Source organism: Protopterus annectens, chromosome 13.part0, assembly GCF_019279795.1.
Source record: "Protopterus annectens isolate FY-2018-M chromosome 13.part0, PAN1.0, whole genome shotgun sequence".
NCBI lineage: Eukaryota > Metazoa > Chordata > Ceratodontiformes > Protopteridae > Protopterus > Protopterus annectens.
In genome coordinates, this window is record NC_056747.1 from 191057204 (window position 1) to 191083500 (window position 26297).

General features: G+C 36.9%; 1 protein-coding gene across 1 annotated transcript in view; it reads right to left on the reverse strand.

Moving 5' to 3' along the window:
- The window catches only part of GATAD2A (GATA zinc finger domain containing 2A), a 1922743-nt gene extending 1896934 nt beyond the window's left edge, over positions 1-25809 (reverse strand). The window contains exon 1 of the mRNA XM_044054781.1: positions 25473-25809. The gene's annotated coding sequence lies outside the window, so the exon portion shown is untranslated. The remainder of the gene's footprint in view (positions 1-25472) is intronic.
- Positions 25810-26297: the final 488 nt, after the last annotated feature.

The window sequence follows — 26297 nt, forward strand, 5'->3', positions numbered from 1 at the left end:
TTATACATGTCTACCTTGCCACATACAGTCTTTATGTAGTCATAGCTACCGAAACCTGGTTAAAAAATAAATAAAAAGGATAATGAGATCATGCCCACAGGATACAATTTACTCAGGCATGACAGAAAAAACCAATGTGCAGGTACTGTAGAAATCTTTAAAAATTCCCTAAGCATGTCCTTACTCCCACAAGAAATACCCAAATTTAACAACGCTGAACTTCTAATAATACTCCTAAAATCAGCAATAGGAAAAAAAAAAAATATATATATATATATATATATATATATATATATATATATGGATCTACTTCACTTACCCAAAAAAAACACATCACCGACATTCACTTCGAGATGAATACACTGACAAACCAGAACACCGACATTCCAACCAAAGGTAAGTAACCACTTGGCCATCACGAAAAAAAAAAAAAAAAACTAACCCAACTCATGTGGGGGGCTTAGCCCCCCACACCCCACTAACTAAATATACCAACTCCGCGATCGCACTACGATGGAGATAAGGAATAACGTTCAGCAGGATAGCCAAGCAGTAACTTACCTCGGGTCGGAATGTCGGTGTTCCAGATATTGGTCTTTTGGTTTGTCTGTGTATTAGTCATGGTAAAGTGAATGTTGGCAATGTGTTTTTTTGGGTAAGCAAAGTAGACCCACATATACATATAAAACAATAATTTAGATACCACCAGGAAATAAACATTGATACTACTGAAAACATGCGGTACTAGATATCCCAACAAATTAACCACACAACTTTAATATTTGGAGAGCAACCCAAATTCCACTACCTCCATTGAATCCATAAACTTATACAACTTCAAACAATTAATAACCTCATCCACTAGAATCAACAAAACTTTAGGGAGACACTCAATATTGGACTAGATTCTTACAAACAAACCAGACAAACCTGACAAAAGCAGGCAACCTCTCAGATAGCATAAGTGACCACATACCAACATATGCTGTTAAAACTCACCATAGCCTAGATAAGCATCAGCTATAATCAAATATGAAATGCAACTAGTTTCAGCAAAAATTTTCAAAGAAACACTAAAACAATGCAACTGAGACTACTTGGAACAATGCTACTAGATACTGCTGTAGAACACTTTAATAACATTCTTACAGACCTTAAATAATCTAGCACCAGTACATAATAAGAGAGCAAAGTCCAACCCCACACAATGGCTAACAAAAGAATCAAAAAACTCATGATTAAAAAAAAAAGACAAAGCCTGGAAAAATTGGTATAAAAATAGAACTTAAAATGTCTTCCAGCAACTCTGACATCTTGGAAACCTTGCAAAACTTCATGTCAAACAGGACAAGCAAACATACTATACCAACCTACAAAACAAACATCAAAAAACCCAAAACTTTTTGGTTATCACTAAATAAACTACTCTACCCTGGCAAGATCACCACTCCCTCTCCAAAAACAGACAATATGACAGACTGTACCCCTACCTAGATTAATTCCTACTTTATACAATCAATATCATCTGTTTTAGACACTAATATGTCTGCCTCCCTCCCAGTCCAACCAAACCTCCCCACAGCTCTTAAAATTTTAGTCCAGTATCCACCTTGCTCATAATGAAATTGCTCCTTAAACTAAAAACTATTTCCGTAGCTGTAGACCACCTCAGAAGTGATGGCCTTCCCTGAGTCCATACTAATTAACAAGTCTATAGCAGAAAGATACGTCCCATCACTGTGGAAAAAATCCTGCATTGTACCACTGCACAAAGGTAGCACATCTACAGAGTTTAACAACTACAGATCAATAGCGATTATTTCCCCGTCCAAAATATGTGAGAAATGCATGCATATGCAGCTGATGCAATACCTAACCTGCCCCAGCACAGCACCACTACTGCTCTACTATATATTCCCAATTTAATAAACCAACATACACAGGTCTGTTTGTGTCCACCATGTTCTTAAACTTGTCAAAGGCATTTGATACCATCTGGCACCAGCAACTGCTCATTCAACTCTCAAGAGGACTTTCACAATACTCCTTGTCGTGATTTCTTAGTTACCAATCTGGAAGGCAACAAGCCATTAAATGGCAACAAATCTACTCACCCTTTTAACCAGTTACTACAGGTGTCCCTAACGGCTCTATCCCGGGTCCTCTCCTAGTCAATATATTACCCAAAAATCTCTTACCTGTATAGAAACCTGGCTAAAAAAAAAAAAAAAAAAAAAAAAAACCCTACTCAACTCCAAGAAAACAAATTTAATTATTTTTGCCTCAAAAAGCTGCCAAAATCAAAAACAATGTTTTACCATAAAGTCCGCAAATACTGTCATTGAAACTGTAACTCACAGTAAACTTCTAGCGGTTGTAGCAGATGACAATCTGAAATATGACCAGCTTATACTGCACACAATTACATCTACACACCAGAAACTATGATCCCTTTATAGAATCAATAGTTTCCTTACAGATACTTCAAGAAAAGCTCTAGCCACCACCTTCTTATTGACAATTCTCTTGCACTCTCCTCCTATCCTAACAAACTAAAACAATCAAAGAAAGAAACTTGCCTCCTGCTACAATAAAATAGCTACATTTGCCACCAGTCCCCCTCACAGGACTCACCATTGTCACAGCTTAAAGCAATTAAACTGGCTTGAACTGCACAACTACCTGACATTCATAAACTACAGCACACAAACTAATTCATCATCCAGAAGAATGCCCTGCACTACAAAACTTATTACTGCCCAGCAAGGGACCTCTGTTATAACAACAGATTCTTATTACTTACAAATAAGTCAAATAAGGTTGTAGGAGACTCATTCTACTCCCAATGCATTACTTAACCCTGGAATAATATCCCCACACAAATAACTCTCTCCAACAAACTCAACAGTTTTAAACCACTGCTTAAACATCTTAACCAATCCTGGTCCTGCACATGCTCATCACCAGGTTAAGACTCTGCTCACTGTACAATACTTTCCAAACACTCCTTTAAAAATTAAAAAAAGGAAACATTTGTTAGAAAATCACTTTTGACATATGCAATCATATATTTATATAAAATAAAACAAACCATATTGATATAATCTTAGTTGCAAACATTATACATCATTTACAATCTACCCAATCACCATCAGTCAAACACTGCATAACTCATTCAAATCATACCCTCTTTTAAACCTCATTCCTGTCCATATTGTTCCCACAATTCCCATTTTTTTCCTACATAAATTTACTCCTACCCTTTTCTAAAGATCCCAGTTCTGGTTGTTTTCTCTCTTACTATATTTACTACTTCTAGTATAGTTGGTTTAAGCTTTGATTTCATTTTTCGAGTAAATGCTTTTTTGGCAGCCACCATAATTAGACTCAGCAAGGCCTTACTATGTATAGGCAATTCCAATTCTGTATCATGGCTCAGAAAAATCATTTTCCTAGTTACACCAATTTGCTCACCATAGGGTTGTTTGCGGGGAATCTTTAAAGTCTGCCAACTCATTACAGTCCCAGAAAATATGTTCCAATTACCTCTTTCTCCCCCCATCACACCTCCAAAATTTGCTGTCTACCTGAGGAAAATTCTCTGGAGCCTTCTTGGGATATACAAACATCTATGTAAACATTTTCAAGCAAAAATCCCAAATCTTCTAGATTTTGTTGCATATTTGGGAGACAAACATATAACCCAAATTGTTTCTTTGTGAATTGCTTATCCAGTTTCTTCCCAATCCTTTCTAACCTCCTCTGACTGATTCTTATAGTTATGCAATATTTTACATCCTCTACGTATTATTATTATTTTTTTTTTTAACAGCAGCTTCTGTTCTTGATTCCACTAAAAACTCTACCAGTACTGGTATAACCCCCCCATTTCTGTCTCTTTGCCTATACTCTGATATCAATCCTTGATAGGGAAGGCAATCCCTAACCTGCAGTCCAAATAAATTATTGGCATCTTCCCATTCTAATACCTTTCCCTCTCTATTAATTTGCTCACAATACCTTAGTTCCTTTGCCAGTTTTCTCCAATAAATTCCAGCCCCCTCTTGCCTATCGTCTGTATCCCTTAATAATTTCAGTCATCTCTATCGGCAGAATCTCTCATCTCCATTCCTGTATTGGTTTAGTTCTTAGAATACTTTCTGCTACTTTATCAATATAATATTCTGTATGATTATTGTTATCCTTCTTAAAGGATGTACATCCAAAGTCACAATCTCTGTTTCTTGAGATTCCCCCTATTTCAACATCATCACTTTCCACCTTGAATTACAGGTTTCTGCTTGTGTTACATACAGGAGCCCTAACTGTGTAGCTCTGAAATACCCCTTCAAAATCGGGTAATCCTAATCTGCCTTGTTCTATTAGAAAAATTAACTCATCCCACTTGACTCTTGCCATCCTCCCCTCCCAGATCAAATCCTTTAGCTCTTCATTAATTGCTATCCACAACTTCTCCTCTGGTTGATAAAAATATGTCTGACCCGTGTACAAGAGTAAAGGGACTAAAAACATTTTGATTGCCTGTATCTTACAATCCACATCCATATAACACAGCTACCAATTTCTCAGCTTTTGTACTACCTTTTGTTTACTCTTCCCACATATCCTTAGCTGCCACACCGGAATAATTTTTAATCCATACTAATAAAATACTTCATTTTATCAAGCACCCATAAATATGCGTATTCCTGAACCAGTTCATGTGTGGGTACATAAATTTACCGCTAATGCCTTTGTTTTAGCTTCATTAATTTTGTATCCCAAAATGATTTGAAACCATCTCAAACTGTTTCAGAACACTGTAATGTCCTTTTCTGTTTTTATCATCAGATATAAAATTATTTCACCTGCAAATAAAGCCAGCTTTTCTTGACTACCAATACCAATTATATCCTTGAATTTCCGAGTCCCTTATTTTCTTTGCCAATGGTTCTAAATATAATCTCCAAATACTCTTGTTAAACAGAAAACTCTCAACCTCTCACTGAAATGACAAAACAAGTTTTATACACAACTGCTGCCTGTGCGTTCCACCAAGTTGCACACAGACTCTTTGGTAACTTCTACCTCTATAATTGTAACTACAGTACGTGTATAAATGTAAATAGAAATGCAACTACTCTGTGTTTAACTGGAACTAAATATAATGCAGTGTAAACAAAATGAACTTTTCTCCCCAGGCCTCTGCTGAAAATGGATATTACCCAGTCGGACTTCCTGGTAAACAAATAAATAAACGTGAGACAGTTTGCATGTAGTTAACTGGGGTGGGGGGAATAACATTAATAAGACTGAAAGTGGAAGTTGCTGAAGTAGCTTTAATGGAGTGGCAAGGGGAAATGAAGCGTCATGTTTTAGTTTATCTCAGGGGAGGTGTGCATGTCCAGGAAGGAGATGAACAGAAACAAAATTACTTCTATGAGATTCATACTGGATAGAGTGTTGGACAAAGAGATCAAATGTTTTCTATGTATGTAACTATGTGCTGAAATATGTTACAGTACTTTTCATAGGTAGGTACTAGGCTATCAGCCCTAGGGCCCATACAAGCATAGCCAAAAAATGTACACTGGCTTTCGCCACCCAAGAAATTTATTTTCCTGTGCCCCTGTCGAGCAGAGCCACAGAAGTGATCCCCGGGATGAATTTCCCATTTCCCATCCAATCATCAAGTTTTTCTTGAAGAGTGCTAATGAGGAGCTCTGTTTGACATAGATAGGTAGTCTGTTCCAGAGTATGGGAAGTCTCTGGGACAGAAATCTATCCCTCCAGCATGTTCTGTTTATTGTGGTGACAAGGTTTAGGTCCCTAGAGCGTGTAGCTCGGAGGGATTGGGATTTCTTTAAGTGGAGCATGTCCAACAGCTCTGGGTTGGACATAGCTTTGTATGTTGGGCAGAGATCGCCCCCGAGTAGGCGATATGCGATGGAGTAAAGCTATGAAGGTGAATTTGAATTAGCGTGCATGGGTTAGACGATACGGTCACCAGAGGGCTTCAATGAAAGTCTGAGGCAGATATGTTTAGGACTATATTATATTGGTTGATGTTACATTTATTTTAATGCTGTGTTTTACAGGATAGTAGTGTTATGTGGAACTCTGAGCACTGCAACGTATTTAGGAGTATGTTAAAATGCATGGTTGAAGTTGCCTTTTATGGCTGTGTAGCTTAAGTCTCAATTTCTTATTATCATTAAATTTCTTATAGTTTTAAATGCACTCTGGCTTCTTATTTTAAACACATTCTCTTCTTTTAAAAACACTTATAAGTATGTCATCTTCAAACTCTTAGTGCAAGAAATCTAAAAAAGAAATCTAAAATAACGGGGAGATAAAAGTCCAAAAATAGGGACAGATTTCAAATATTACTCATAAGAATAGAGAAAAAAAAGTGTTAGAATATATAGGATTTGTGTTAATGTGCATTTTCTGAAGGATATGTCATTTAGTGACTTCAATCCTCATTAATTCGACAGGAAATTATGATATTTTATGAGGAACAGACCAAAATTATGAGGCAAAAATCTAGACATTCTGCAGAAATCTGGACATTTGCAAGATATAGAAACCACCCACCATGACTTGGTCATACATCTCAAAATGGTCTGCTTTCCCCAATGGCTGGATGCAATTGAGACTTAATACTGCAATGTCAAGTAAGCTCATTTTAGAGTACTGAAGTTACTTTATTTTAAATAGTTAGAGAGGATTAGTATGACTGAAAATTGGCAGTTATAGTTTTGTTAAAAATACAAAAAACATTAAAACAGTAATCAAGTACAGAATAATATATTCCCATATACGCTTGGAAAGGAAGCACAAAACTGAAAAGAAATTACACACAGCATATTTTAATGCAAGAGATACAGGAACTTTGCTTCAAATATCTGGAAGGTTTGTAACCCACTTACTACTCAAGTTGACAACAGTACTTCCATAAACTTTTCAATTGCCATTCTAAAAAATGTTAGAGTGAAATACTGACCAAAGTGATAGCTAGGTGATTATTCCAAGTTCAGTTCAAATTGCCCCACCCCACACGAACATTTTATGAAACATTGACAGTAAGCATCTAGGAACATGCCCCGTACAAGTTTCTTTTGCCGTTTTCTATAACTGTCGGATTACTTCAAAATATTGCAAATCCACAGCATTACTAAATATGAAAGCACTTTTAAAACACACTTTAACATATGGCATTTAATTATATGTAAAACTGCATTCGGTTCTAATGCTACAATGCTCACAACACTACCGTTTATACAGTTTTACATTCATACCTACACACCCCAGATTTCTCACACAGTTGAGCATCTTCTGACCTTTCTCCACTGGTAATTAATCCACATCTACTCACCTGCACAAAACCTGCTGAATTATCTGAAAATTTAACCACACGGGGGAAGGACCTTGTGTACACTGGTGACCACAAGTTTTGAAACATACCAAAGAAACGGATAACAGTTTTTAAAGGGGGCAAGCCTCAAACCTCCATGCCCCCATCCTCACACAAACCCAACGGTAAGGTGGCCCCATTTCAGAGATGGGTACAAAGCTTATATTTTATAACAAATTATGCACTTTTCTCCAAAACTGCTTAATTTCAGAAGAAATAAATGGAGCTCAGGAACAAACCAAGGCTGAATACAGTATTCCACATAAAACAGCATAAACTTAAATAGAGTGATGAATCAAACAGGAATAAGAATAGGCTCCAACAAAAAGCTTTAATGGCAAGTGCTTTCACCCTTCTGGGCTTCCTCAGGCCAACATAATTTTTTAAAAGGAGACATCTTAAATACCTTAATTCATATGACATCATTTCCTGTAATATATAAAAAGCAGTACATTCTTCAAACAACAATCAAAAGCACATTTATATATAATTTGTACAATTATAATTAAAAACTAAACATTTATTAAAATCGACCATAAAATAAATGTGTGTATATATATTATATATATATATATATATATATATATATATATATATATATATATATATATATATAAATAAATAAAAACATAACATTATTTAATTTGTAATTTCCTTCCTTTTAACATGGGTCTCAGAGACCTTATCATTGAGACCCGGTTTCTTGTCTGCCCTAAGTCTTATAATCCACTTCATCTCACATTTTTCTGTAAAATTCCTAACATCTCCACCTCTTTGGCCAGATATATTAAATATATATATATATATATATATATATATATATATATATATATATTACTAAAAACTTAAAACACATGATCTTCTGATGTTTCAGTAACATGCTTAGAAAGGGCATTCTTACAAGATCTAATCCAAATATTGTATATGTGTTCTCTGATCCTATATTTCAATTTCCTGTCAGTTTTGCCGACATAAAATGCTGGACATAGCATACAGATAGCCAAATATACAACATGTTCGGAATCACATGTCGCTGTGGTCTTAAATTCATACTTCTGAGAGCTCAGTGGGTGTATAAAGGAAGCACTACTATCTATATAATGGCAAAAAATACATCTATTACAAGTTATAGTATAAAAACAATTCATATATAGACTAGTCATCCTATCAACTGATGGATAACACAGAAGTCTGTGTAAATTCATCCTGCTCTTATATGTAAAATGTGGTATGGTTCCAACTATATTCTTAATACTTGAATCAACAGTTAACATATCCCAGTGTCTGATAAAAATATTCTTGATCATATCAACATCTTGTGTATAATACAATACAACTTTCATTTCAGTACATGTTGGGTCACTCAGAGTTAGTCTCAGTATTAGCTAAAACATTCCTATCCATAAAGGATGGTGCCGCTTGGTTGTTCCTAAGTATATCTAACCCATCTACCCTTCCAAAATCTCTTTTAAACTATATGACCTGTGAAGTAGTCTATTTTGTAGCGCAGCTAACTCACCTTTATATGTTTCATTACTGGAATTAAGTCGAGATATCCTCATAGCTTGTCCTTTAATTATATACCGAAAGACAAAATCAGGATGCATGCTATTCCTATGTAGCAAAGCATTTTTGACAGGATTTCCTATAAACACCTGTGTTCAGTAAACCATTATCCAACCTCTCTATATACCCATCTAAATATGGTATATTTGTAAGTGACATATTCATAGTAAATCTGAAGTATGAGGTTAGACTATTAATTGCATTGAAGAAGGTGTCTAATTCATCCTTATTACCTGTCCAAATAAAAATAGGTCATCTACGAAACGGGTATAAAATAGAACATTCTTCTTGTAACTAGGTAAAGTGAACAGCTTGTGGTTCTCCCAATCTGCCATCACTAGGTTGGCATAGCTATTGGCACATGAAGTGCCCATAGCTATGCCATCTTTTTGTATGTATACTGTCCCATTAAACATAAACACATTGTTATCAAGTACTGCCTCCAGCAAAGAACACAAAACTTCAACTTGTGGGGGAAGAGTATTCACCATACGAACCTAAACACCTACGTATGCTCTCCAGGCCTTCGATGTTGGGAATCACTGTGAATAATGATTGAACATCTAAAGTGACCAGCCAATATGTCAACTCAATAGGATACTTGGTACTGCATTCATATAACATAACATAAAAGCTTGTCCATGAATGATGGAGGGGTCCAAGGGAGCTTAGCTCACCATCCAAGTTTAGCGGTTGCCATTTGGCATATTAAATTTCTAATTTTGTACAAAAAGTACCGCTGGACAATGACAACATGTTACTCCATAGCACAATACCATTAAATATTTAATTCTGCATCTGCAAAGTGTGAGTGTGGGGGTGGCATTCCAAATAATCTTCTCAGCACCTACCCATCTCTGTCCTCCTCTACCTCTTTGCTCTCTCTCGCTCAAAGTCCTATAATGCCTTCTCAAGATAAACCAAGTCCTAAAATACACCTATGGCAAAATTCTTACTCTAATGTCTAGCCAACTGAAAAGCACCTCAAATACTTAACTCCCCAGGGGCCTAAAGACAGACTTGATTCAGTTTACTGTGACCTTCCCTAATTTTGTGTACACTCATTAAGAAGGGCTGCTGCCAGTTGGTATGCCTACACTATCTTGTCTCACTGCAGTGAGATGTGCTGTAACAATCACCTATCTAGACAACAAAAAATTAAATTTATTTAGGTAACCGTGTGTTAGAAATACAAAAAAAAAATTTTGAGCATCACCTACAGCCAATGTTAACGCCATATATGCACACACAATATACATAGCCACACTCTATATATCCATAGATACAGCTACTGATCTGTAGCTATAGAGATACACATATAGATGACACATACATAGCATATTTGTGTGTGCATTCACATGCACGCATTCATATAACTTGTGCGCATATTTTATGCATGCACACACACATTATATATATTTTATATATATACACACACATTCACACACACAACGTATGTAAATACATGGGTGTGCTGCCAAGTAAAGTATATGCCATTTCACTGCCCACCCACACAGGGATATCTTCAAAGCAGCGAGCATGTTTACAAATGCCATGCATCTGTCAGTTAATTATCCCCTCGAGCAACTGTCCTATGCAAATATGGGGTACAAAGTCTGGTGTGCTGTGCATTCTATGCAACCTTTACATTTCTTGTGCACTTAAAAAAGAAATCAGCATGATAAATGTAGAGTGGACAGAGGCACAATGTTGCATAACCTACTTCAATTTACTGTACTTCCACCCCCCATGCACAAAGTGTACCACAAATAGTACCAAATAAATGTTCCATTTTATGAATTATGTTTCTGTGATGCACAGGCTAAGATGTCCCTCGCTATAGTCTTCACTATGGAAAATATCTGAATCCAGTCAAGAAGCACTATTTTGTAAATGTGCCAAAACACAGGTAATGATATATGTAAATCAAGCAAAGGGTTGGTATAGATCTATCAAATGTAAATGTATTACATACAGATGCCTGATGGACGATGACAATGTGACAGACAGAACAGCCTGTGAGCAGATTCCTACTGACACACACACACACACACACACACACACACACAATTACAGCCAAGCCATTACAGGTTACCAGTACGGCTCACTGTTATACTACAATATATGAACAGAGTACTTTCTGTACAGGAGGGTTTTTTTTGTTTTATACATTTTACAAATGGCTGTTACCTACACAAAAAAGTCATCCAGTGAAAGAACAGAAATGTTTCAAAAGCTCTGTTCCTGCTCACCAAAGGAACCAGACAGACAGTGGTAGTTTTAGGGCAGCCAAATCATCTTATAATGAATATCCTTTCTTTACAAACCTCGACCATGTGCTGCCAAACAGCAACAGTAAATTTTCAAACACAGTTATACAGGACACAGAAATCATGTTCACAGGAATTTAACACCAGTTATTTGAGACTAACTTTCCTGCAGGATATTGAAGTCATTTGGGGATTCAATGACTGCTCCTATCTTGCAGTCATCTGTAAACTTATTTAGCCAGAGCCCTTTGGCATTGGTTATTACTTTAGAAAAGTAGTTGCCAAATTGGAACGGTTCCAGCACAGAACCCTGGGGGACACCACTGGTAACAGGTCTCTGTGGAGGCACTCTCCCCATTATGATTATCTGTTTTCTGTGAACCAGTTGGCAATCCAACAGGTTATCAAGCTCCATCTGATCTAGAAAGAGAGGGACCACTTTATGAGTAACAGTAAGGAGACACTGATGTTTGTTCATCTTACAGTATCCCCTGGTGCCTGAACTACTTCTGGAATAGCTAGCTTAAATTCCTACACTCAGTACTTATGGTGCGGTGGGCATCTACCCTACATCTTTCCTTACAAACGTCAGTGCATGTCTTTCTACCTTAAAAAGATAACATCTCTACTTTTGGGAGATGCCTTACCAAAACTCCCAACACCTGACAATCTTGGATGAATGGCCCTGCCACACCGTTAAGAAATACTTCTAAATGAGCTTATTGCTTTCATTATGTTAGCAGTGGCTTCTCTTACTAGTACAATGCTATGAAACATTTTTGTGTGGGAGTTCTGGGTTTGGTGCCCTTGAAGATTAGCATTTGTTCTTCCACTAAGGGGGCCAGGGTTGACATAATGCTTAAGGTCTCTACCCAAGAGATACAAGGTTTTATCATGAACTCTGGTGATAGTCTGCAGAGTGATAGCTTAATATTTACATATGAGAGAAAGGGGACATCTCTACCTAACTAGAGTAATGGGGACCTTGCCAGCCAAGCAGCCTAATTTTTCCCCATCTTTAGGGTGTGGGTTAACTGGGAGGGACAATCAATAATTCAGATCGCCTTCAGTGGTGGTTTGAGATTTTTTCTTTTTAAATGTCTCAACTAACACGTGTATTTGGTGAAGCATTAGAGAAAGGCATACAGAATATCAGCTCTTTTGGTTGAAACATCTTCACCAAGTTTAAAGTGCCATATTGTCTTTTAAGGTTTCAGATGCCAATAACCTAACAAGCTCAATTCAGTGCACACTTACAAAAGTCATCCTTTGGCACCATACCCCTAGACAGGAAGTTCACATAAGTATGAGTGGACAGTGACGTGTGCCCTTCCCACATATAAAATGAATGATTTAGCATAATAAAAAAATGCATACAGCATATATTAGAAAAATCCCTGTATGCCCCCACTGTTGAACATTAAGGTCCTACATTCTTCTCTTAATCATTCACACAGTCACTAACTGGATTAGAACCCCAATGTACTTTGTAGCACGTTGGCCTAGAAGATACCATGCAAATTGTAAAGGGCACCAGCTATTGACTGAAAAAAATCCAGTACAAAACCAGCTGACTTAAGTAGGCTCAATGAAATAAAATAAAGCATATTTCAGTCTAAACTAGTATATGAAGTTGCAGAGTATGAGTGTGTAAACATGCAATTAAAGGCCTAAAAATGCATTCCCAAAAGATCAGACATTGTCTTCAGTGCACCAGTGAACCTAGGATGAAAAAGTAGAGATTAAAAAACCTAATATGTTATCATAAATTCCATCTACATTTCTGTTAAAGGCAGGGGTTAACTAAATGTGCGTTTTAATAAGCAGTACTACAAGTCGCAGGAAGTACATCCACACTTGTCCTAAGCTCCTGGATTTATTTGCCAATAACTTTTTTGCATCTACCTCTGGTAAAAGTACTGTACCTTAATTATATGCAAACACTAGCAAATAAATCATTAGGTTAGTTCTGTTGATATGGTGGTGCAGCTCAGATATCTGGAATCAAAAGGAAACTAAAAGGCTGGAACCACATGTTTTCTTCTTTATTTTATTTATTTTTGGGCAGCACACATCTTCTATGCAGATTATACCCAATGCTAACAAACTTCCAGGCAAAAAGCTTGTCCTTGGGCTTGTATCTCTGCTTCATCTTTGGCAAATTCTATGCATCTCATAGCTCACAACAGGCCAACATTAATTTCCCTTCTTTTAAAAAGTATTCTAGTGGCATCAGTATTACTACATCTTCCATGGCAGAGGACGCAGGGCAGCTTGTACATGTTAATTACGCCTTGCATGGTACAGTTAGCAGGATACAGAATACTTGTGTGAATTACATCTTGCAAGACAAAGAATGCAGGACAGCTTGTACACGTTAATTACACCTTGCATGGTAGAGGACGCAGGACAACATACACAGTAAACTCTCAGTTAACCAGCACCCATAGGGATTGGTAGATGATGGATAACTGTAGTTTCTGGTTGCTTGAGAGTTACTATTAAAAATAGGGCAGACTAATACTGTATCCCATAAACAATGTTGGGGAGAGAGTGAATTTATGCTTATCTTCCATTTAAAACTCAAACTCTAAAAACTTACAATACTTTCCTCCGGGTGGGGCGAGTACAACACATGAAATACTTTACTGTATTTCTTCGATTTTTTCCCCCGGTTGCTTGAGTGTGACGGTTACTTGAGTTCCGGTTAAGAGAGTTTACTGTACATTTGAATTCCGCCAGCAGTACTGAACATTACTCTGAAATGCACAGTTGTTTTCATTGGGCCCTTTGTGTTTACTTGGTGTGGCCAAGCATAACATCAAACATACCGATGAAATCCAAATTAACTAGCTAGTTTAAAACAGCAAGCTAAACACAGCAGCTGCACTTGCTCTTGTATCATTGGAAAGCATGGACACGTCACATGGGGAAGACTGCATGTCCAAATGTACCTCTCCCTCTGTGAGGGTAGGAATCAAGGGCTAAGGATAGAGAGCATGGGTGTAGGAGGCATGTTGGGAAGACATATTACTGCCCTATGTAACACACAATATGGAAAACCTGTCATGAATGTGCGTCTCTCTCTCTCTGTCGCTCTCACATTTTGCATTTGCAAAATCTGTACTAGTGATGTCATTATTCAACTAATGATTTGTTATGGCATGAATGTTACGCTGACCGTATATAAAATTAAGGACTAAACTGAAATTGTACAAATTAGAGTTATCATCTTTCTGAATACATGCATTTACTTTTTTTATCGATTTCTTAAGATTACAACATGGAAAGCTTTAATCATTGACAAAATACAGTTTCTATTGACCCTATTGGCTCTTTTTTTATTTGTCAGTTTGATTTGACTACGTTTGAAAGTCCATATTATTTACTACTGATAGGCATTTCCTATTGCAACAACTTCTTGTTGGCTCTTCATTCTTTAGTCTCAATCTCTGGCAGGACATTTTATGCCTATCCATGTTACCAGTTTGTTGCCTAGCTATGATATCACATACGAGTTTAACTATCCTTGACACAATTTTATTTAAATAATTTTCAAACATTTAGGATTAATTGTTAGGGATGCTCCTTCAGTATATTAGGGAAACCTTATGTAAGGTAAGCACTGCCTCTGTCCGTTAGGATAAAAGGTATTAGTCCAGGGGTAAACTTCCGAGTTTCCATCTTTTGGTTTAAATTATGGGATATGGATGAGCATTGTTTAACATGAATGAGAAGTTTCTTCCAGAGTAGTTGTATCCTCTGAGATACATACCTGTCCCTCCAAACAGTTCTGCATATGTTGCGGAAGAGGTTTAGGTCCCTGGACCAGGTGTTCTTAGTACCATTAGACTTGTAGAGATGAAGCAGGTCTTCAACATTTTTTTATGGGTGACAATGAGATCGACAGGTTACAAGACTAAAGAATGAATAGCCAACAAGAGGTTCCTGGGTCTGAGGATATCTTATAAGCCAGGCATTGGTCAACTCTTAGTAGGCTGTATTAGACAGAGTGTAGTGACAGGATTTTTGAGACATTCATGCAGGGCATATTCTTTAGGCCCAGTATCTTTTTTGTAAGAAACCTTTGTGTTTGCTCCAGTTTCAAAGTCCTGGACAGGTACATAGTTCTGTTAGTCACATGAACTAAAATTTAAAATAGACAAATAGCTTTAAAGATTACTAGAAATAACAATCAATTGATAATATATCTAAGAATGCCAACTCGAAGACTATAAATGTAATTTTTAAAACAATAGCACTGCTGAAGCTCTGACTAATGACCAAATGGAAATGTAAGCAAAGGTACATGATGCAGGATTCAAACCAATGAAAAATTGAAGTTATGCTAGTTGTTTAACAGCTCAAACACTCATGTGCTTCAGTTATACAAGGGGATATATTTGCATGCGCTTCAATTAGAGAAGGATGCATATTTGCTTTCTTCCAATTGATCTAATATACACGTTCCATTTCAAAAACTTTTGCTTTCCTGTTTCTAGCTTCTACTGTATGTTCATGCTTAAAGTGAAAAAGAAATTTGCTCTTATAACCCAGAAATTTCTTGGCACAAGCCAGGTTCCCATTTAACATATCTGACAAGTGCCAACAGCTGGAACACACATACCTACTGGAGGCTTTTTTGATTGAAAGAGTACATTACAAAAGACCTCTTTGGTCTTGTCACTGCACATTTCTGAGTCACCATGCTGAAATATTTTCTTTTTTTCAGAGGTCATATACACTTTAAGTCACCAAACCACAAAGAAACACCAAAATGCCTTCAACATAGGAACCACAAATACCAAAGGATGTATTTCAGAATTCAGTTTATTCTGGTACCTCGGCCTTTCGCCTTCGGGGAATAATTTATTCAGCTATATCCAACCCAGTTTATACACCTAGTACTTTCTAATTAACCAGTTACAATCAATTAAATATTTAAACAATTCCAACAAGGACTACTATAAACTTTACTTAAACACATTTTCTTGGAATTTTTTTTTTATAATTCTACAGATATATATATATATATATATATATATATATTACACACACACACACACACACACACACACATATAAACATACATACAATTCTTTTGTAAGTTATATTACTATCCAAATTCATCCCCCTAGGAATTAATGTTCTATAATTTATAATCATCCCACATTTTAACGTGTGAAGTTTCCTTTTAAAACTACCCCCATTACTCAAAGTTGGCCGTGCTAAAACAAGAAAGAACAGACTATTTGCCACTCCCCCATGTGCAGAAATAAAATGACTGGCTAGTGGAGTATCCACATTTTGTCTCCTTAGGTCTCCCAAATGTTCCATTATACATATTTAACCTTTTTGTTTGTCCAATATACCAGCTTGTATTTTTGCAACCACACCCAACAATATATACTACTCCAAAAGAATTACAGTTAAAATATTCTGTGGCTCTGTAATTTCTACCATTAAATTTTATTACCATCCAAATTCCTAACCCTACTACATACTGAGCAGTTATCACAAGCCTGTGTGCCTACTGTGTCACTTCATCCAATTCTAGTACCATCCCCACTCAACAGTTCTTTCAAATGACTATAGCGGTCATATAAAAAATAATGTGTTTAGGAAATAGATGTCCAATTGACACATCACATACCAAAACCGAACTATGTTTTCCAAAATATTAAAAAAGGGAGAAAATTTAGTAACAAAAAATAACTTCTCCTCCCCATCTTCAGAACCTGTTCTTTTGGTATATTTAAAAGCAGATTTTCTTCCTGCTCTCCTGTTTTGTCCCAAAACCATATTTCTAGCCTCCAATAAAATGTGTTCTGAGTACCCACGCAGAACCAATCTATCCTGAACTTCATTCAAATAAACATCCCTTAGCATACTATCCGATATATTTTGATGAATCCTTCTAAATTTTCCATAAGGTAAAGATTTTATTAAGTGAGGGGGATGCATACTCTCAGCGTGAAGAAAGTTATTAACTGAGGTGGGCTTTCTGTAAGGTCTGTATTGGACCCTCCCATTACTAGCCACATAAAATTCCACATCCAAAAACACCATATTAAGTGGATTAAAGTGACACGTAAATTTTAAACCATGCAAATTGTGATTTATCTGTTCCATAAATCTCAAAAACCCTTCCTGTTCACTTTTACACACAAAAATTAAATCATCACTGAAACTTTTGTAGTATATCACATTCCTAACAAAGTATTCAAATACATAAACTGCCTCTCAAAGTCACCCATATAGATAATAGCATATGTGGGGGTATAAGAAGCCCCCATAGCTGTCCCTCTCTTCTGTAAGAAACAGTGGTCCTTCCATTTAATATAGTTAGGATTAAGAAAGAACTACAAAATGGACAACAAAGTATGAGGTTCGAGGCCCTTCGCCCATTTTTCTTGCCATAGCTTCTAATCCCTACTTGGTCTCGATGTTAGTGTATAACGCACTCACATCAACTGTTGCCCAAAAAGCATCATCCTTCCACTCCATTTTAGTCAAGCTTTCACATAATTCACCTGTACTTTTATGTGGGATGGAACTTTCAATAGATATTTTTTTTAATGAAAATCCAAAAATATTTCCACATTTTGCAAATAAGAACCTCTTCCCAATATTATGGGTCTGCCTGGAGGATTGGTTAAGCTTTTATGAATCTTAGGAATGGCATAAATCTTTGGGTCCCTGGGTACTTTAATGATTAATTTTTTAAACATCATTGTTCCCCAGAAAACCAACCCTCTCCCCTCTTTCCAACAAGTCACTCAATTCCAAATTAAATTGTCTGACTGAGTTATTGTGAAGTTACATATAATTACCTACTTAACATAACTCATTAACCATATTGTCATAGACTTCTATTCATAATAATCCTGTTTCCTCCCTTATCAGCTTCCTTAAAAACAAAATCATTTAAATGCAAGAGTACATTTTGCAAGTCTGTCCATTCATTTTTTTTGTCAGACTGTATTTCTTATCCTATTTAAAAACAAAATCATCATGTTCCACCATCTCACAGATCATATTCTCAAACATATATATGGTTTGAGAATTTCTAGGTAGCATAAAAACAGTTTTGGAAGGTAATACAGGAACAGATAGATGACCATAACCAGTGCAAAAGGTCACACCCTGTTCATCAGTAGTTGAATTACACAAAGCACCATTAATATCGGTTCCCCATCCTCCACCAATTCAAAAAACATGTCCATCTAATATAGATTCAAGTTTAACAAAGATTCATCATCATTAACATTACTGCTTCCATTCAAGATGTTACTATTTTGACAATGCACCCTTAAATACAATTTCCAACAGAATTGTTTAACATCTAATATCTGCTAAACAAGGTATTCTAGTAGGGATGAATTTTGCCCCTTTTAAAAGTACTTGTTTTCCATTACTTGTAATCTGCAAGTCCGATAAATTAAGAACTTGCACATATTCAGTCTTGTACTCGGGCAAAATTACTAAATTAGAGTCACGAAAACATACCCTAGAATTAGCAGAAGCCATCAGAGTTCCTCACTTCTTGTACTTCCCGCGATTCTTCTTGGAGCGGGTTTGTCCTTGCTAGGGAGATTGTGCAACTCTGGTTGAGTTTTTTTTTTGAGAATTAGAAACTTCCCCAACCTGCATGTCTTCAAATGACACGCTTTTTTACTCAAATTAGTGTCGCCCGACGAAAAGGATGAGTCACATGCTGCTCTGGACCCAAAGGCTTCTCCTCTGACCCTCGACCTGCTAAAACATCCTTTCCGCTGCCAGGAATATACCATATTAGTCTCAAAGTCTTTTATATCCCTGTTTAATTTCTTTTTCTTACGCTCCAAAACATTTCCCTCAATTTTCTGCACTTTAATTTTGATTTAATTTGTCACTCCAAAACATTTCCCTCAATTTTCTGCACTTTAATTTTGATTTAATTTGTCACATCACTGTATTTTACCACAGATGCCTCATTCATTAAAGCATCCTGTACCTCTGTAATCTCCCTACACAACTTCTCCATAGTCCTAGTGTTGTGTTTTATCAGGATATGGAGCCAAGTAAGAGTGCAGTTACAGAGGAGAGGGACAGCAATTGGGGCTTCTTATGCCCCCACATATGCTATTATCTATATGGGTAACTGAGAGGCAGTTTATGTTTTTGAATGAATACTTTGTTAGGAATGTGATATACTACAAAAGTTTCAATGATGATTTAATTTGTGTGTGTAAAGGTGAACAAGAAGGGTTTTTGAGATATATGGAACAGATAAATCACAATTTTCATGGTTTAAAATTTGTGTGTCACTTGAATCCACTTAATATGGTGTTTTTGGATGTGGAATTTTATGTGGACAGTTATTTTAGAGTCCAATACAGACCTTACAGAAACCTCACCTCAGTTAATAAACTTTCTTCATGCTGACGCTATGCATCCCCCTCACTTAATAAAATCTTTACCTTATGGAGAATTTAGAAGGATTCACCAAAATACATCAGATAGTATATGCTAAGGGATGTTTATTTGAATGAAGTTCAGGATAGATTGGTTCTGCGTGGGTACTCGGAACACATTTTATTGGAGGCTAGAAATATGGTTTTGGGACAAAACAAGAGAGCAGGAAGAAAATCTGCTTTTAAATATACCAAAAGAACAGGTTCTGAAGATGGGGAGGAGAAGTTATTTTTTGTTACTAAATTTTCTCCCTTTTTTAATATTTTGGAAAACATAGACGGTTTCGGTATGTGATGATGTGTCAATTGGTCATCTATTTCTTAAACGTATTACTTTTTTATATGACAGATATAGTAATTTGAAAGAACTGTTGAGTGGGGATGGTACTAGAATTGGATGAAGTTGACACAGTAGGCACACAGGCTTGTGATAACTGCTCAGTATGTAGTAGGGTTAGGAATTTAGATGGTAATAAAATTAATGGTAGAAATTACAGAGCCACAGAATATTTTAACTAATTCTTTTGGAGTAGTATATATTGTTGGGTGTGGTTGCAAAAAAAAAAAAGCTGATATATTGGACAAACAAAAAGAAAAGTTAAAATATGCATAATGGAACATTTGGGAGACATAAGGAGATAAAATGTGGATAGCCCAGTAGCCAATGGCCAGTCATTTTATTTCTGCACATGGGGGAGTGGCAAATAGTCTTTTCTTTAGTGTTTTAGCAAGGCCAACTTTTGAGTAATGGAGGTAGTTTTTAAAAAGGAACTTGATATGTTAGAATGTAGGATGATTATAAATTATAGAACATTATTTCTTAGGGGATGAATTGGGATAGTAATATAACTTTATAAAATATAATATATATAGTATATAATGGCCTGGTAGTTGACATAGGCGATTAAAATGCTGTTAATAAGCTGCCCCCTTTTTTTAAATATAAACATCTTTACTAAATTATCACTTGTGAAACAGGACAGCTTACATTTATACAAAAGTAATAAAACCATATTAACAAGTTCAAATTTACAAACAATATACATGACATATACTGCTCTATACCATATAGTCAATCCAACATTGCATAAATTGTTCAATTCATGCCTTCTCTTAAACCCTGTTTCACCTCTAAACATTTTTCTGCAAGTATTGTTCCTACAATTTCCATTTTTTATGCAACTTAGTCCTACCCTTTTCTAAAGGCCCCACTTTGTTATTTTATCACTGTTACAATGTTCACTACCTCAAGTATGGTTGGTTTAGACTTTGATTTCCATTTTCTAGTAAATTGCTTTTATGGCATCCACCAAAATTAATCTTAAAGTCCAACAATGTCTGGACAATTCAGATCCTATATCCCAGCTAAACAAATGATTAACTTAGTCCCTGTATTCTTGACAGAGTACTCTGTAGGAAAATTTTAAAAAGTTTGCCACCTCATTACTCTCCATTAATATTCCAAAACGTGCACACTGATTGGTCAGCGTGCACGTTGTAAATCAACTTATACTAATGGAAAAAGGTCCGGTCGCCCGGACTTTTTCCATTAGTACAAGTCTTTTTTAAAACACTGCCTCGCTATGTTAAAGGAGTTTAACATAGCGACACAGGTTTAAAAAAGCAACGGAGATCTCTGTTGCTTTTTTTAAAGCTGTCTCGCTATGTTAAACTCCTTTAACATAGCGAAACAGTTTGTAAAAAGCAACGGAGATCTTGCTTTCTCTGTTGCTTTTTTCAAAACTGTCTTGCTATGTTAAATGGGTTTAAACATAGCGAGACAACATTAAATAAGCAACGGAGATTCTCCGTTGCTTTTTTTAAAGATGTCTCGCTATGTTAAACCCATTTAACATAGCGAAACAGTAAAAAGCAACGGAGATCTTGCTTTCTCCGTTGCTTTTGCCCACAACTCTGATGTACTGCGTAGGCATGCGCAGTACATCAGAACTTCTGCGGAATACCAGACAGCTGCGGAAGGGCAGCAAGGAGGCATTATACAATGCCATTATTTAAGAAAAGTAATTATTTTTTTTCTTAAATAACGTCATTGTATAATAGCAATAACCCACGCATGGGTGTGGGTAATGCTGGATTTACCCACGGTTGGCTTTGTTTGGTCCCTCGGGACCAAACCACTCCAACCGTGGGTAAATCCAGCACTACCCACACCCAGGTGTGGGTTATTGCTATAATAACATATTTCCAGGTACATCATTCTTCTCCATTATGCCTCCAACATTTGTAATCTACCCAAGGAAAAATTCTTTGGAGTCTGCTTGGGGTGGAAAGTACCTAAGCAAACATTTCCAGACAAAAATCCTAAATCTTCTAGATTTTGTTGCAGATTTGGGAGCCATACATATCCCCTCCCATCATTTTTCTGTGAATCGCTTATTCAAGGTCTCATCCTAATCTTTTCTGATCTCCTCTGACCAATTTCTATAGTTATTGTGTAATATTTCATATATTCTACTAATTAGCCCTTCTTTAATAGCAGCTTCTGTTGCAAATTAAACTAAAATGGGGGGGGGGGGCAAAGTGGTTAGCGTTGTCACCTCATTGTAAGAGGTACCCCAGTTCGATTCTTGGCTGAGGTGCCTTCTGTATGGAGTCTGCATGTCCTCCCTGCGTTCCCGTGGGTTTCCTCCAGGTGCTCCAGTTTTCTCCCACATTTCAAAGACATGTGTCTAGGGTGTTTCTCCCCGGGGCCTCCACTGAAAAAGGACTCTGTCCCAGTTGGAATTTCCCAGTAAACAAATGTTAAATAAATAAATAAAAATTCAACCAGTGCAAGCCTTTCATTCAAGATTTCCCGGTTCCTTTCTCTTCACCTATACTCCAATATAAATCCCAGATAGGGAAGGCAGTCTCTAGCCTGCAATCCAAATGTCTTGTTGGCCTCTTCCCATTCCATTACCTTTCCCTCAAGTTCTTAGCTCCCAGTACCTCTCATCATTTCTTGAACCCCCCCCCCATTTCATCATCACTTTACACTATGAACTATAGCTTTCTGTTTGTGTTATGTATATGAGCCTTAAATGTGTTGTTTAAAAATATTTCTTCAGATCAGGTAATCCTAAACCACATTTCTCTATTGGAAGGATCAACTTATCCCAACAATGCATGAGTTCCCAAATCCCAAACAACTGGGTCAACTACTGCGGGCATATTGTCAATGTGGTAGCTCTGTGAGATAAAGGACTTCCCAAGGGACACAATAATGCATTTAGTCTCAGTCCATGACTTTGACATCAGTTATTTATTTGGGACAAAACTTCCTGTAGGATGGCTAAGCCATATGATGACTCAATGACTGCTCCTAGCTTGCAGTCATCTGAAAAATTTGTCATCCAGAGCCCTTTGGCAGTAACTTTTACTTCAGAAAAGTGGATGCCAAATAGGCGAGATCCTAGCACAGAATCCCGTTTTTTGCTTTTAAAAAGGGAGAAGCAAAATGTGTGTTCTCTTTCTTTAAATCACTAGTGCTGCTAGTATGTTGGTCATGTAATGTGGTTCTGTGTAGTAGGCAGCTTCAAAAATCATTTCTAAAGGGATGATTCAGAAAATTGTGTGAAGGGGTAAATTGAGATGAAAAATAGGGGCATACCTCCAAAATTAGGTACATCATGTGCAGGGGTATATCAGGCTTAAAGAAAAGGAACATTCCTCCAAAAAAGGGACAGTTGAGAGATCTGCCACATAAGGATACTTGCTCATCAGTAATTATGGCCCTGTGCTAAGTGCTACTAATGAGCTCTGCCTAAAATACTGACTACAAAATGAAATATTACGTGCAGTTATGTACAGACCTATACATTTTGTTATGCTTGGACTTCACAGTGTAGCTTGTATGTTCTTACCCATAACATAATAAACACTGTTCGATGATAATACATAAATAAATACATAAAAACTCAAATGGCTCAAAAGATTCTTCACTGCGTAATGCACCAGGCATCCAGAGAGATTACACAGGTACAAACACATCACATCTGTGATGCCAACATTAGTTCCGAATTACTTTCCTTTACCCAGGAAGGACAGCAATGCTGAGAGAAGCCTCAAGCAACACAGAAATATAGCTAATTTATTTTCTTGAGGGAAGGAATATGCAATAATCAACAACTTTAAGATGAAGTGAGGTCAAGGGGCATACTCCACAGCTAATTTTCCCTGGTGGGTGTAAATCATACTATAAAAACACTGTATGCCTTGCTCCAAAAGCAGACCAATAGTAGCAGAACTGTTAGTGATAAAATATTAATTTGTTTTTGACTAGTTGGCATTACATTTGTTCCACTGCACACTGCAGTTGGAACAATTCTGTTTCTACTATTCTGAATGCAACCCAGGTTGAGCCTACAGTTGGTCATGTTCTATCATGGTAACAAAGATGTACATACTGTACAGAAATTTGTGATGCCAAAGTACCCACAAAGACCAATTGCTAGTTAACAAATAGTTCACTGTAAGAAGCTGTCCGGCTCGATTCTCAGCTAGAGCGTCTTCTGCGTGGAGACTTGCGTGAATGGGCGTACCTTCGTTGAAGGTTGTGCATTAGGGCTGGCAACTCGGCACGTAAAAATCAACTGCCAATCATTAGCAGACAGGAGTTCCGCTGTGGCGACCCCTAACCGGGAAAAGCCAAAAAGACACAGTAGCAAACAGCCACAAGACCTAGAAGGAGGTGATTTGAGAATAACAAGTACTGTGACACATAAGAAATATATGCTGGAAAAGAGTCTCAAAGGTCCACAAGGAGTACAGCCCAATGTGCCAACATCCATTATTCACATATCACAACAGTTCTCATTCTATTTGTTTCATTCAACCACCCATCAGACAAATCCTCACATTAAAGAGGAAACTGAAAGCAATGTACACTATTTTAAATATTTGCACTAGTTACTTGGAAAGCTGACAAGAGGATTTGGATTATCATATATATTCTGGGATAAAAGGAGTCTGCAAATATTGACTGAAATCCACAAACTTCCTTTGAAAACCATAGTTTTTAGGGGAGAGACACTCGGAGCTAAAATCAGGGACATTTAAGAGGCATGCCTCACACTGTATGCCATATAATGCTTACATCTGTTATACGTACATACTGCAAATCCAGAGCAAGCAAGCATTAAGTCCATCCAAGCATACTTTTGGACAGTACATCATACAGCGTGCAAATATTAGTGGCAGACCACTCCTCCATTTTCTCTCACTACTTCTCTTATTCATATATGTAAAGAAATAAAGGCTGCAGCCACATTCTCCATCCAGTCATTACGAAATACTATTTACCACAATTCAGTATCATATTATACCATCAGCAACTAATCAGCATCTAATAACCCAGCATTAAATAGAGTACTACCACACTTTCAGATATTAATGGAAAAAATGCAAACAGGAACGAAAAAAAAAAACGGGAATGCACCCTCAACATTTTTTACTGTACCTTTAAAATGTGATCCGCCCTTATTTCACCATCACAAGGTGGGAGGGAGGCTGAGTCAAATAAAGATGCAGTAAATTGAAAACATTGAAACACATACTATGAAAGGAAAACGTTTTTAAAAACTGAATACGGTATGTCAGTAGTAAGAAAACGGTTGCTGCTTCCAAACCAATTTACTCTGTAACCTTATTAATATTCATAACAAGGAATTGTATTCAATTTTCCTACTTATTACCTACAAAAAAAAAAAACACATATATGCAAAAAGTGTACCATTTCAAAGTAAACAAACAATACACCGTTACCTTTTTAGTACGTGGTGGGTGCTCGTGCCCTTGTGATTTTATATACTTAATTACTGTCCATTCAGTAACCCAGCCAAGAGTGACAGGCTGGGCAGTGAAGTCTCTTCAGGTGGTGGTGACTTCCTAGCTGAGGCTAGCATTCATGTCGACTTCGGCACTTCAAAGAGTTAAACAGGTTCGCATCCGCTTGTGGTCAAAAACACATTGGGTCACTAAGTTAATAATTAAACACAAAACAAGATGAAATTGGGAAAACCAGAACAAAAATACTCCAGAAGTCCGAAGACTGAAATTACCGCTTTAAACCCGGCTTCCTGGTTATTGGGCAGATTTCAAGAATAAACACTAACTTCCGGGTTTGATTCTTGATTGGCATATCCCTACCCAATAACAGTCTCTAACTCTGAAGTAACGCAGCAGCCGCCCCAAACAATGTATCAATCATACGTGATAATTCTCTTAGCCATTCAGCGGAAGAGGGTGGGCAGACATTTCCAGTCAATGCAGAAGAGCAGTGAAGAGGCGGATTTTTGTGGGAAAAGGCGGTCTGAGCAGCAGTAGGCGGGAGAGGCCGCTCATTCCAGTTTAGCTCCGCCCTTAGGATCTAGTAGGGAGGAGGGGAGTTCCTTAAAGAGGTAAACAGGGGCAATTCCCACAATGCAATCTGATTAGTAATGACATCATGCAAATATTATATCTTGGAGAAGGGCCAAGTAAGAGTGTTATGCCAAGAGATCAGCCGTGGACTTTAGTATGTAGTAATAAAGACAGAAAAACGAGATGACAGTGTTGCACTATAACATGGTGGGGACACGTTAATAATCT